The 14,614-nt window shown below is 49.0% G+C and overlaps 1 protein-coding gene across 14 annotated transcripts in view; it reads left to right on the forward strand.

The window, feature by feature from the left end:
* The window catches only part of TCF4 (transcription factor 4), a 243,023-nt gene that overhangs the window by 176,612 nt on the left and 51,797 nt on the right, over positions 1–14,614 (forward strand). The gene's annotated exons all lie outside the window — the stretch shown is intronic.

Below are 14,614 nucleotides of genomic sequence, written 5' to 3' on the forward strand. Positions count from 1 at the left end.
AGCCTGCAGCTCGCTGGGGAAGGCACGGCAGCTTGGGCAGCCTGTCTGCAGACTTTGTCAAGTGCTGTGGGAAACTGAGACAGGCGCGAGATACCTGCGCAGAATTGCCCTGCCTTTCTCTTGCTTTTCCTTTGTTATTTCGGGGGGGTAGGGGGGGAATAAAAGGGGGAAAGTTAGTTTTTTTGCAAAGATGGTCTGGTGACAACTTGTGTGCTCGTTTCTCAGGCTGCCCTTTGCAGTGCTGAGGCTGCTGCCCAGCCCAGCCTTCCTCCTCGGACGCAGCGGGAGCGCAGCTTTTAACCGTTCGGGTATTTTTTCAGGCAGGCTATTGGAAATGAGTTTAAAATCATCCTTTCAAAATCCCAGTGCCACATAACTGGTATTTTCATATGGCCTCGCCAACACTCAGTGATGCAAATCATAATGCACTTGTGCTGAAAATAAGCTCGTGTACAGCAGAGGCTGTATTTGAGTCACGGTGGCTAGCGTATACCCCGCGTTTCCATCCCCAAAGCGTTTGTCTTTATTCTTGTTTGGTTAATCAAAAGGTACGCTATCGGGGTAGCTGCGATCGCTACGTCAGAAATGAGTTCTCGCTCTGTTGTGGTCCTTGTGACGGTGGAGAAATTCTCAGGCTCATTCAAAAGTTTCTGCGAGTCGCTCGAGGTTCGGTGGGAAGACAGCATTCTCCGACCTCAGCAGGTGTCTCCAAATATTTAGCATCTAGCTTTGTTCTGGCATAGCACGCCAGAATCATTCTGAAAGCATGGATTTCACTGGAATATGTTTCTCCCCCCAAATTCAGGGCAGGTCTTGCTTTTCTCAGCTGACTGAATTGATGTCTCTTAATTTGCAAGGTGGCTTTTTTTTGGGGGGGGTGGGGGGTGGAGTTTGTTTTTCTTTGTTGAGGTTTTTGGGTTTTTTTTTTTTTTGTTTTCCTGAGAAAGTGTTATTACGGTGTTACCTCCTGTAAGGCAAAGGGACTTTTAAAGTTGGAAGTTGGCTGCAGGAGGAGCAGAATCAGACCTTTGGTGTTGAGGGATTTGTCCTTTTGTGCTGGGGGTTGTCTGGTTTCCTAAGGCACAGCCTCCGCTCTAGATGCTCTCGGCTTTTTCCCAGGCAGGGGTGTCCGTGTGAAATACAACGTGCAGAGCACAAGTCTTTCGTCTCCGTTTTAAACTTGCATGCGCCTCAATACAGCTACACTCTGCAGTTTGTTGTGTACTATTTGGTGCTTGAGCTTTAAATCCTTTCCCCTATGAGGACCTTAGTTTTGCCTAGGAAATTAATAATGCTTTTAAAAAAAAAAAAAAAAAAAAAAAGCAACACCCACCAAACAAACCCCCCTCCCCAAAGTTTGAGTAGAGGAAATTTCATACACCTGCAGAGCTTTATTAGGTGTCTGCACAGGAGTGAGAACTCATGTGCACAAGATCAAATTGTTCTTGAAACCATGTACTACTCTTTGGGTAATGAAAAGCAGCTGACTGGAAGCCGAGGGGGCTGTAGCCCCCAGAGAGGGAGGGATTGAGCCGGGTGCTGCCGGGGCTCAAGGGCGACAAAACGCGGCAGCCCTCGCCCGTTGTTCTCCGGAGAGCCGGGCTGCGGTGCAGAGCGACGGCGTCCCCGGCGCGGGGGCACGGTGCCGGTAATTGGAGGGGCCGCGCGGGGAAGGGTGCGCTGCAGCTGCTGCCATTGTAGCCGACCCGCGAATGAAAAGGGGATGGGAACAATCCCGGCCAACGTTTGACTTGGCTTTTTCACCTCTGCAGAGGCGAGGGTGAGAATGGCAGAGCGGCGGTCGGCGTGCACCAGCCCCAGCCCTGACAAAGGGGATGTCCGCAGTGAAAAACACATCTTGCTGCTTTAAAAATAGCTCTTTGCTCACGAAGCGGCCTTTCATAATTGCAGTTAAAAGAGTTTATCCAGCATCTGGTGAATCGTCGTTATTAAATTCTGTTATGAGCCCTATACGGTGGATTTCTTTTTTTCCCCCGAAATCCATGATAGCAGCAGTCATACCTCCTGGAAAGCACAGTGCACAAATAACCCGTCCCTCAAGGACAACCTCATGGAAAAGGTCTTGTGCAGCATATCTAGCTACCCCCTTTTTTTTTTAAAAAAAAAAAAAAAAAAAAAAAAGAATAATGCTGAATTACTCAATGGCTTTCTAATGAATAAAACAAACCAAATTGATGTAATGTGCATATTTAAACCCATTCAGTTAAGTACTGACGTGATTAAAATAATCAAATGTATTACTTAAAAAATTAAAAAGGATAAGTTCTGCACCCCATTATTTTATTGACTTTTAAATATAAATTGCAGAAGTGTTTACATGCCTAATGGCGTTAGGAAGCTAAACTGGCAAATCAGAGGGGAAAGTTGATTGCCCAGCATTTTATGATTGCTGCACCTGTCCTTACAGCCGGGTTGGCTGCGGAGCGGCGCGGGGCACGAGGGCTGCTTCCTCGGGCTGCCGTCACGAGCGATGGAAGGGACCAGGAGCGCATGGGAAGCGTAGGCTGGCTTTTTGCAGCAGCTCGTCCTTGCAGGCAAGTGCTTAACAGGCTTTCAGAAATCTTACGCAGCTTAGAAAAAAAAAATTAAAAAAAAAAAAGGCAAATACAGGGAGAGGTAGTACTCTCTGGTAGCTGCTGCGTGAGGTCCCTGCAAGCAAATATAACCACAGATTATAACCAAGGTGTTTGTGTGCGGAATGAATGCCCGTTTTCCACAACGAGAGCCCGCGTTTTTCAGAGGACTTGTCTTATGCTCAGCAGAGAGCACTAATCTAGGTGAGAATCCCAGCTAGGTAGGGCTAACACTGCTTCAACACAATTGCTTCAAGTGCTACTTTTATGCAGTCGGAAGCAGGCTGGCGTGTTCTCCTCCCAGCTGATCCCCGAGCCCGCTCGGATCCCACCGCGCCGGACCGAGGAGGTGCCCGGGTGCTGGCCCAGGCGCGCCCACGGCGCTGCGGGAGCCCATCGTCAGCCGCGGGGCTTCCTGCGGCGAGGCTGGCCGCCCGCCTCCCAGGGCTGACGTCTTTTTCCTGTTCCTTTCTGCGTTTCGGCTGAATATTTGCTGTCGCGCTCTCTGCTTCTTACAGTCTTTAATTTGATTGTTGGGAATGGGAATAAAGAAATATTCCAGTTCAGCTGCTCTTAAATGTTGCTCTGCCCCCATGTAAAATAGGGAGACTGTAAGAGTTGAAGAAGAAATGATTAAGCTATCGATGTCTTTTAAGTGGTGGTTGTTTGAGGTGCTTAGACAATTACAGATTTTGAGTTCCAGAACCATTTGAATTCCTACCATTTCTGAACACCTGATATGTGTTGCATCTCTCTTCCATCCCCTCTAGCTTCGCAGCAAAATGTTTGCATAAATACATCCTCAATCTTGCGGTGGCTATTGGACTAGAGATTTGTCAGAATTAACACTATTTCCAGAATTAAAAAAGCCTCTTCAGCTGTGGCGGAGGGGCGGGAGGGGGACTGTAACCCGCAAACCAAATGTATTTCTTGCCATTTCAAGCCTTGCCCTTGCCTGTTGCAGAAGGAGGTAAATCCCTCGCATGCGCAGTTGTCACGGCACGGTTCAGCGCTGGAGCCTGGTACGAGATGTCCCTGTGCTCCCGGTGCCGGTCCTTCGGGACGTTTGGCTGGCAAAGGGTGGGCTAAGTATGGATCAGCCATCTTCCCCGCCGTGACGTTTGCAGCACGTCCTCGCCTGTGGTTTGGGAACGGGGACAGCTGCGAGGCTCGGAGTGATGGCAGCTGCCGGGATGCAAAACTGATTTTCCTATTAACACCTGAAAAAGAGATGGGGTAGCACTGAAAACTTAAATAAGGTGATGTAAGCTGATACGCAGTGCTTCGGGATAGTAATCCCACTTCCCAGCGGTCGCCTAATGAAACACAACCCTTGCTTGACGGGGATGGTCGGGAACCCACGCCCGGTCCCGGGACCCCTCGCAGAGGGTGCAGGGAAGTTTCTGGGGCTGCCGGGGTGTGGGAGCCAGGAGCCCGCTGCCTGGGTAGGTGCTGCCGGGCAAGTTGAGTTGCCAAATATAATATTACTTTTCCTTTCTCACTGTTGGAGACTTTTAACTCTTAAATAAATACCATGTCCGGGATAAAACTTGGCGGTCGCTATTTTTATCAGGAAAACAACAACAACAACAAATGGTGTGGATGGTTTTTTTTGTTTGTTTGACTTCCTAAATTAGTATTTTACAAACTGTTCACCGTTTCCGAAGTTAAACACATGTTGTTTTCAGTGGGTCAGTAGAATACAACATTTGTGTGCTAAGCTACTTCAGGCAGAGTTTGGATGCCAGGTGCCTGGTCCCAGTTCAGCCCCAGGTCCCGGTGGCCGATAGTCCCCATCCGTTGGGATGATTTTTTTTTTTTTTTCCTTTGTCCTTTTTTTTTTTTTCCTCCTTTTTTCTCCCCAGCCCTCCCTTTCTCCCAGCAGCACGTGTGGGAGAGGGAGGGTCACTTCTGATCAGAAAGGCGGTGGAGGTGGCCACTGTTCAGCATCTCTGTGACTACGGAGAATTCATATTCAGGACGGCCTTAGGAACCGTAGGATAATAGTCTGCTTCGGCGTCGAGAAGAAATAAATATCCCCCCCTGTTCCCGGGGAGCACCGTCTCCCCTGGTTAACGAATCTGCGAGCGCCATGCCAGCACACATCTGTCTCCTGAAGAAGGGCTGTTGATTCTGCCAAAGCCAAGAGAGGGCACCTTGTAGGGGAAAATAAAATTACACATGTATAGACAGCTCTGTGCTGATCACTTCTGGCAGAAGCCTGTTTCTGATAATCCCCCTCGCCGCCTGAACCACACACACAGATCTGTGGAAGCCGGAATACGAAATAAGTTCTGCTGCTCCGATTGCACGCAGAGATCTGCCACAATTTTGAGGTTGCAGTTGTAGATCTTCAAAAGATCTAGACTGAGGTCTTTAATTTGGTATGCTACTAACTCATAGGATGGTAATTTGCTTTCAGTGTCTTAGTGTCTTATTTATAGGCTTAACTATTTTTCACAGCAACTTTTACTGTGCTGGGGCGGGGGGGGGGAGGGAGAAAGATCCAATAAATAAAATCTCGCCACGTTAAACCAGCCTTTTTGTGTCCTGTAGCTAGGTATTTGATCTGAGAGGAAATCGCAGCATTTTTAGTTTCGTGGGACAGACCCCTTAATCCGGGAGGAATAGCCTGTGCCTGCCCCCGGTACCGCGCCGAGGGCTGGCCGGGATGCGGGGCTGGTCCGTGTGAGCCCGAGCCTGGGTGAGCACCACAACAGCCACAGCGTTCGCTTTTTTGGTTTAAAAGCAGATTATAGATGCTTTCAAAGCACAACCGTTCTCTAATGAAAAATGTTTTGGGGAAGTTCAGAAAGTTTAATGCAGAAAGAGTGGACGGTGACAACTGGGCTGCTGGCTCCGTCGTCTGCACTTCTGAACCGCCTTTAATGGGTGTTTAAATATTACGTATGTGACTGTGGACTTGCACTGTTTGTAAGTCACACATCTTGATGTCCAGCCTGATGTCCCGGTCACCCAGGGCAATTTTATAAGGTATTGGGTACTTATGTCGAGCTGTCATTTGCAGAAAAAGGGATTTTTTTTAATTTGTTGTTTTAATCTCCAGTAGGATGTAGACCAGATTCTCGTAAGCATGTACACGCATGCAGTGGCTTTATTGGAAATATTCATGGGCTTAAATCTGTGCATACTAAAACTCCCAGCTGGAGGAGATCCCAGGGCTCTTACTTGCAAAAAAGAAGAGGGAACTGTAAATACAGGCTTTCACGTGCGTGCTGGTGTGCTTGCAGTTCTCAGCACGCAGGTGGGAGCGCTTCCAGGTCAGAAGTTTTGAGAATTTGTACCTTTAGTGCTTACTTCAGAACGGTTGCAAGGCTTAATGATGTGGTTCCCTTCCACGTCGGCCACAGAAGTAACCATGAACCATTTGAGAAACGCTTGTGCAATTAGTAAAAGCCCTCAGTGGAGAGAGACGAACGGCAGCAGGCGTTCCGGGGGCTGCCTGTGCTGGAGTGAGGTTTGCTTCCGTACGAGCGGGCCGGTGGGAGCGTAAGCCATGAACGCCGTGTCGGCAGGCACGGGCTCCCCAGGCTCGGTCCCGCGGTCTGGGCTCCCCTGGGCACGAGCCCGAAGAAGCCCTGCCTCTGTCTGCTGGTGCCAGCAGGTCCCCGTAACAAGAGCTGGAGGACTTTTGGGCCCTGCTCTGTAGCGGTAGGCATCTTTTTTTTCCCTTTCCGAGACGTACGAGGCATTCTAGCAGTAATGTAAAGATCAATTTTTACAGGCGATCCATGAGATAAATTCCTGAGTTCCTTTTATTCTTTCCGATAGCTCTGCGAAAGCAACCGTGGCGTTGTTCAGCTTTATTTTTAAAATAGAGCTAACAGTTGTACCCCTGCAACAACCACAGCTCCCAGGCTTTGCCCACCCCTCTTTGTGTGTAAGCACAGCAGCGAGCACCCCAAGGGAAGCTTTAAAGGTTTATTCCAGTGCTGATGCCACAACGGAGATGCCCCTCGGTCTGATGACGCCCGCTTGCTAATAGGTAGGGAGTAATTGGTTTTCTGAGTGTAGCTCCTTTCCCCTCGTGGTAGAGACACATTTTTTGAAATATTGCTGTGTCAGAGTCCGAAGTCTGGTTCATAACCGTATTTACTTTGAGATACTGATTACTACAGCTAATGACTGCTTTATTAGGCTAGGAATACCTTTGGCTTGGCTTGTGGCTCTCAACTAACAAGCTGATCTTTCACTGCTCCTGGCAGCCATGTATTCAAATGCCTCTTGTCATTTTTAGTTAGGGTAGTCATAGTTGCATAAAAGCGTTCATATTTTTTAAAATTGCATTTTATACCTATCTTGTTTATCAGCTCCAGTGAGTGCAGAGGCTTTTCAGACACTCTTTTCTTGGGGAGACTGGGCATCGGGAGATAACAGTGTCGCAAACTGGCAGATGCTTTATCCTGGAGCTCGTGATGGTGTGCACAAACCATCGGTTTTTTCCTTGCAATAATTATGGTGTTAAGAGGCATTTGTGTTGTGTGCTCTCTTTCAGCTTGCACCATGTTTGGTTCCTGTTATGCAAATACCGCTTTAAACTTAGAAATGCCAATTTGCATTAATATTTTGGTTTCATATAGCTAGCTATTGCGTTGCAAAAACAAGTGCATTTTAATGAGCATTTGGCAGAATGTTAAAAAAAGATACGGTACTCATTAAATTCTATTCTATGAAATGCAGTAGTTTGTTGCCAGAAATCATTAGGATAAAATATAATGCAAGCGAAGGCCACAAGTATAGCCCTCATCAAAGAGTGCTGCAGCACTATGGAGCTGCAAAGCCGTGGCGTTGTTTACTGCATCATGCAAACTTCTCTCCCTGACTGCGAAACAGGAATACCGTGAACTTTCAGCGTTTCTCAAAACCTCGCTTGTCCCGTGCCGTCTCTCAGAGTTTCCACGTCTAACCTTCCTGCTCTAAGCAAGCTCGCGTTGGCGTCTCTTTGGTTCCTTTAATTTATCTGCTCCTGCAGACTCTTAAGACATAAACGCTAAACTGAAGAACAGTATTTCATTCCCTAATGCATTTCAGAGCCTAATTTTGCAGCCGACTTGTCATTAGGCCTAGGTTTCCTTTGGCATCCTTGAACCGGAGTCATGCGTGAATCAACGGCTTTGTCACGTCGGGGAAGGACCGCAGCATCCCCGCAGGTCAGCGGAGCCGCTCGGGGACTCTCCTGCTCGCGGGGGACCTTTTCACAGAGTTTTCTGTAGTTTCTCAAGATGAGGGATGTACGTGCGCGTGTAAATGTTCACACGCACGCGTGGGTGTGGGGCGCTGCCGCCCTGCGCCGGTGCAGCTCTCCCTCTCCCCAAGCAGCCGAGGGCTCTCTGGCTTTTCTGCCCCCTGGTCGCTTATTCCTCTCCGTAGGAAAAAGCCGCTGCCTGGGAGCCAGCTTCACCCTGCGGAAGAAGGAATGCGAGCTGGGAAAGCTCGCCCTCCTCCGACGCTTTTTTTTTTTCCTCTTTAAAAATTTTTTTGGCGTATTAATATTGGAAACGCTTCCAAGGCTGATACTTGAGAAGCTGCTTTTCTGTAAGCTGGCTGAAGGAGGGCTAGGACAGGGTTAAATGAATTCTTTTCTTCATTACTCAGAAGTGATATAGACTTTTCTTTGACTAATGTAGCTTAATTAGTGGTCAATTAAAACTGAACATTGTTGAATTGAAGTTCTTTGATCAAAATCCTTGGCATGGTCTCCCTTTCTTTAACTAGCCACCATCTTGAATTCATTTGGAATCAGTAGTGTAAACAAGTTTAAAACTGGTTCTTTTATAAGAAGTCAGCAGGCTTGTATAGCTGTGGTTTCTTTCTTTTCCTTTTTTTTTTTTTTTTAACTTCTGTAGGCGGCAATTCAAAGCAGTGTTAAATGAAAACAGTGCTACACCCTGAAAAGTGCATTTTTATTTTTTTTTTTAAAAAAGTTGCATTAATTAGTCAGGATTCAGTGGTTCCTCCTCATTCCATTTCTTGTCATAGTCTGTATTTTCTCTTTGGTGAATAATTTCATTATTATCTGAAATATATCTTGTTTCATAATTGGGCAGCAGTTGTTCCGAGTGTGTTCGGGGACTCCACAGTTGACAAGCAAGCGAAAACAAAATTAGCAGAGAGAGGAACGCGTTTTAAAACCAGTTCAGGGCCTTAGATTTAATTAGAGAAGTGCAGCTTTAACTTCTGGCGGTGTTGAACAGCAATAACTTCAGAAAAGGCTTGATGTATCATTGGTAAATTGGGCTTGAGGGGTTATTTTAAGAATTACATCTTAGAAGGTTTCTGGTAAGTGAACGCCGTGCTCAAGAAGGGCACAGTTCAGAGGATGGTCGTAATGTGTCCTCTCAAACTATTTTGGGGTACGCTTTTATTGTTTGCCTAATAGTTCAGTCATTTCAGCAGTGAGCCTGAACCAAGATAACGATGAAAATGCTCGGTCGTGGCTAAAAGCTTTGTGAAAAGTCATTGTTCAATGCCCAGCTTTGTTAAAAGCTAAATCGAGCTAGAACACGGCTATCGGCGCTGGCAGTGACCAAAGTAGATTTTAAAACAATGTTGAGGTTTTGATCAGCAGAGTTCTCTTTATAACGTGGATGAAGCAGGCTGAGATTTTCAAAATATATGTATTTATCCTTAGCTTTCCTTTAAATGCCGTTATTTAAGCTACAATATTCATATTTTTAACACACCTTAGCAGCTAAACTCTGAAAGAAAACTATGTTTTGGGGGCTTGGGGGGGTTTTTTGTTTGGGTTTTTTTTTTGTTAAGGTTTTCGGTTGTTGGGTAAGGTTTCCTCTCCGTGGCCTTGCTGGTTCCATCCGTGCCCTCTCGGGCTGGCCAAGCCAACTGGAGCCCATCGGTTTGAATCGCAGCCCCGGATTTTGGTGCGTTTGAGTATGTGACACTATTCACGCTTGTAAGGCTCGATTCTCCAGGCTGTGCCGGGGCTGTTTTGTGTGCCTAATTTGTGTGCACAATTACGGTGATTGCATAGCCCGGCTGTGTACAAAGGATTATGGAGCAGCGGCGCGGCGGAGTCGCGGGCACAAGTGCTTCATTTACATGCAGTCATGGTAATGGGGAAAACACAACTCGGAGCGTGTTTGAAAATCAGACCCCGAGAGTACCCTTCATTCAAAGTGCTTTTTAAACACTAGCAAACTAAACTTCTCAAATACAGCTGTGTGCAGCTCGGGCTGTGAACCGGTGGAGCTTTACAGCAGGTTTTTTTTTTTGTCTTTTTTTTTTTCTTTCGGGTTTGAATCCGCCCATCTTTGCATGACAAAGTTTGAGTTTGAGTCAGACTTGGCCGAGCCCAAATCTGCATGTCAACCTCTGGAATTTCCCGTGTTGGCCTTTAAACCGGGCAGATTCACACGGTCCCGATACTCTTGATATTAATCAGGTTTGCTCAAAACCGCTCCCCCTCCTCAGCACGAGGGATGCTGCGTAGGCAGGCGCTGCCCAGGCAGCAGAAAGCTCGCAGGCTGCTTTTCAAGCGCGATTCATCCCCGAGAAATGAGGTTCAAGGGGTTCGAACTCGTGATGCGTTGCTTTAAGCGTAGTACTGCTGCATGGGCTCGGGCAGAGCGTAAATCGTCGTAGCCCGGTCTGGTGCTCGCCTGCGGCGGAGCGGGAGCTGGCCTCCAGGCATCCCCTTCCCACCCTCCCCTCCAACCTAATGCATTTACCTCCTCTTTTCGATCAAAATATTTTATAACGTAAATCTCCCGCTGGAAATCCTAATAAAGAAGTTTAAACAAATGACTTGCATATTTCCTAACTGCTTCTGCCTTGCTCTGGGCTTTAATTGTAGGAGGGACTAGGAGGAAATTGCTCTGTGGCGATGACATGAACAGATTTCTTTCTTTCTTTGAATGATGGCATTTTCAACTTTTAATCCCTTTCATCAGAAACTGGGCGAAAATCATAGTCCTAAACAATAATTAAAATAAAATTTCCATCTCTTGACAGAGAGAGAAATTGTTTATAGTAAATGTGCCTTTCAGCCTTCCCTCATGCCTTCTCCCAAAAGGGCTGATTAGGATGTAATAATTGGGGATGATAGCAGGAGGAAGACGACAATTCCATTTAATTAAAGATAATTTATTTTACTTTAACTTGGTGATGTCCCACATGAATAAGAGTAGATTTAGCAGATAGATTTATTAATGGGTACTGACATCTCTGCTGACATAAAAAGCAAACATTTTCTTTCCTCATTGTTTTTATTGTGTCTCGGCACCTGAAGCCGCTGTCACCCCACTTCCCGCCGTTCCCGGAGATGAAGACATTTCCGCAGAGGGCACAGCTCGTGATTCATTCCTGGGATGGCTCTGGGGCGCCGGGTGCGGATCAGGACCCACCTCTTCCTAAAAATCAAACCGCAGGAAGGCGGAATCCGGTCTGGGCTCCTTTCTGCTCGTTCCTGAAACCTTCGTTTCCACTTGCCTTGGTTGAGCATCCAGTTACCCTGGCGTTATGCTGGAGTTCCCCGGTTCACGCGGAGCACTGGGCGAAATCCCGGCTCCCTGGGGGGCGTGCGGGGGTGCACCCACCTCTGCCGGCGCAGGGATGGGCTGGAGCCGGGGCACAGGGTGCCCGACGGCGGGCTTGGCGTCCTAGCCAGGAGTAGAGGAGTTTACGTCCGATTTCCTGGGGACGCCCCATCAGCCGTAGTCCTAAATGGAGGTGTTTCCATCCCTGGCACTCTCCGGTGAAGCACGGTTTCCTTTGGGTTGTCCCAGTCCCTCCCAGTGCTCCCAGCTCAGCCTGCGCCCGCTTCGGTCCCCTCTTTCGCTGCCGATGACCGTCATGGCCCCGCCATCAGCTCTGCTGGTTGACACCCGCCGTGAGGGTGCACCGCTGGGTGTACACCCCACCGCTGTCGGGAGCTTCTGTCAGGACTTTAGGCAAACAGATAAGGTCTAATTAATGATTGTGTATGCTTTAAATTATTTGATCACACTGTGCTAGGTAGATAATGGCCAGAAACACTAGAAGACTGCAAAATTAAGGCTCTTTTCTTGCAGAGAGATTTGAGGGGAAAATATGGGCAGATGTCTGATACATTCACTGTCTCTGCATGTATTTGTAAACAGAGAATAGAGAAGGAAAAAAAAAACCCAACACAAAATGGTTCTCGGTAAATGAAGTAGAGAAAAGGAAGTTAGAAAGCAGATCCCGAAAGAAGGAAAATGTGTGAAATAGTCCTTTTCCTTTTCTCTGTCTCTTCTGGGAACTCCTTTACTAAAACAATAAATGCTTAAAAACATGCTCTCTGACGTGAAATGTGAATTAGAATTCACGTATGGAAACTGCCCCTGGAGCTCAGCCAAGTGGCACCTTTGTTCTTTTCATCATCACTTTTATTTCTTATTTTCCCACTCTTTTTCCTCTGCTCCCTCTTTATTGCTTTTTGGAGGTCTGGTTCTGCCTTGCTGAGCGTCTGCAACTGTTGAAATCCTGGTAACTGCGGGACGTTGGCTTCATTTTTTGATTTTGTCCCATCTCTCCAGTCACACCCCTGGTTCTTTGTCCTTTCTTCCTACCCCCTCCCTCTCGATTTTGCTCTTTTGCTTCTCCTCCTGGACATGGCTCCTGCTCCTCTCTGTTGCCCTCTGCATCCTCGGGGTCCTTCCCCGAGCCCCGCCGCAGCGAGGCTGATCTAGCCAGTGCTCGCCGTGAGGTTGCATGGTGGTTTACCCACATCAGGTAAGTTAGGCAACTCTTTCCCTCCACTCCCGAGTCGCCAGCTCCTCATTGGCTTTCATGGAGTCAGCGTCTCCAAAATCCAGGATTTTCTCGTTTCTCCACAGCCTCTGTTGCATCTTCTGTGCTGGCGTGTCTTTCCATCCCTTCACCCGTGCATTCTCCGAACGCCAGCAGGGCTGGTGACGGCAGGCTCGTGTCTCGGAGAAGCACGACCAGAAGCCCTCGGGCCTGGAGTGCTGTCAGGGCAGGTCTCTGGTTCTCAAAGCCTCCCCTGCTCCCGTCCCTGTGACCCGGCGGAGGCTGATGCTCCCGTGCTCACATCCAGGTGACCTGGTGGCTTAAAAAAAAAGAAAGAAAGAAAGAACCCAGATGGCAAAGCCATGCCCAGCTGCACGTCACTCAGCTCTGCCCAGGGTTTTGTGTCTGATGCTGCTCTTTGATTCTGCCCATCTTGGCTGGGCTCGCTGCTGGTGGTGGCAGGGGTCCCGGGCATCCCCCTTGGCTTTGTCCCTCTGTAATACGCTCTTAAAACCATTGAGGTCCTTCTGCTGCGCCCATCGCTGTGGCCCATGGCTACTTAGCTTATGGATTTTTCTCTGCTTTTCTTTCTGCTTTGCTTTCCTCTCTTCGTTCCTCGTCCCTGGGGCTTCCTCTTGCCATAGGTGGCCACCTCCCAATCTCTCCTTAGCCCCTCTTTGGTGTTCTCCCTCTCTTGCTCCTCTCGCTCTTCCTTCTCTTTCCCTAATGCCTGTTGGAAACAGATGTGCTTTGGCGGGACTTTGTGCTTTGGTGAGCTCTGCCTCCTGCTTGTCCGGGGTCCCAGGAAAGCGATGTCACGTTAGAGCAGAATTCACCTGCGGTTCCCGACCCGGCTGGCGTTGGCTCTCGCGCTGCTTTGGTAATGATCCGGGACAGCTGCGTGATAAAGACAAACGGCAGAGAGAAATCAGAGCCTGAATAGAAAATCTCCGGGTCTATTTATGTTATTGTTGCTTTTTTAGAGCGTGTATTACAGCGCAGGGATGACATAATGTTGTAATTTTTATTTTTTTTTTCTTTTCTCTAATTTAGTTGACCCCTTTTTAACTTTGGGCGTTCACGAGATGCAGTATTCAGCAGTCCCATCTGGAAGACATTTCAACTGAACAGGATCTGCGGACTTAGAGGATCATATGGGGTGGGATAAGGAAAAAAAGTCAGGCAGCTAATGTCGAGGGTATGCCGCGCGTAGGGCAGCTCTTTGTGCGAGCAGTGCGGCCTGGTGGGAGCGGAACAACCGGCGTGCAGCAAATAGGTGGTTTGGTCCAGATTTCAGCGCTTCACCTCAAAACGAGCTGCGGTTCGTAAAGCTGGCACTTTGTAGTGGCTTTTGAGTTGACGTCAGTCCTTTGCAAGTTCCTACTCGACGGCGTTGGTGCGAGCGAGAGGAAACCCAGGGCCCGGCGGGGCGGTGGCGCGCTCGGCCAGTGGCTGTGCTGCAGCGGGAGGGGACCGAGACGTTTCGTGTACGCCGGGCCGGTCCCGCACGAAACCTGCGCTTGCAGGAGCCCGGCGCGGGGAGGGCATCCGTGCCGACGTCCCCGGTGCAAAGCCTTCCCTGAGGAGCACGAGGCTGCGGTCAGTGAGCCTCCCGCAGCGAGGGCCTGATAGATTTTGTTTGTTTGTTTGTTTTTTTAATAGGCGCGAGCAGCAGGCGAGGAGCTAATCACGGGACTAAACCTGCTGCACAACCTGCGGCCCGGAGTCGGGGTTTCGGGTGCACGACGCGCGGCGCGTGCCGGAGAACCGGCCTCAATTCAAGGCCGCGCCGCAAAGGCGATGGAGGGCCGCGTGCGTGTGACCGGTCTCGCACCTGCGCTCGCTTTCCGCGGCGCTAACCAGCCTTTGTCAGGAGCCCCGGGCAGCCCCCTGCCGCCCGCGGGCCCCGCCGCCGTGGCCGTGCCGTACAGGTGGTTACCCCGGCTATGTACACTTGTTTTTCACGGTACAGCGTGCACTTAACGGCTCAGCAGGACCTGCAATTTCATACCTCTCACGGGGCCGGGGGGTGGCTCGCATGTGCTTTGCTGTGTCGGGGCTCATCTGGTCTCAATTACCATTTGATGGCAACGCCAGGCCCGAGGCCTTTCGCGTGTTTGTCCTGTGAGAAAGATCTGGAAGAGCCGACATCTGGTTTTGATTGCTGCAATTGCAGGTTGATAGAATAAACGCAGGGTGAGGTGGGTGGGTTTTCCTTCCGGCCCCTTCCCGGCCGGGCTGGTAATGTGCTTCACTGGCGGGGCTGCTCTTTT

The sequence above is a fragment of the Ciconia boyciana genome, chromosome 4, assembly GCF_034638445.1.
Source record: "Ciconia boyciana chromosome 4, ASM3463844v1, whole genome shotgun sequence".
NCBI lineage: Eukaryota > Metazoa > Chordata > Aves > Ciconiiformes > Ciconiidae > Ciconia > Ciconia boyciana.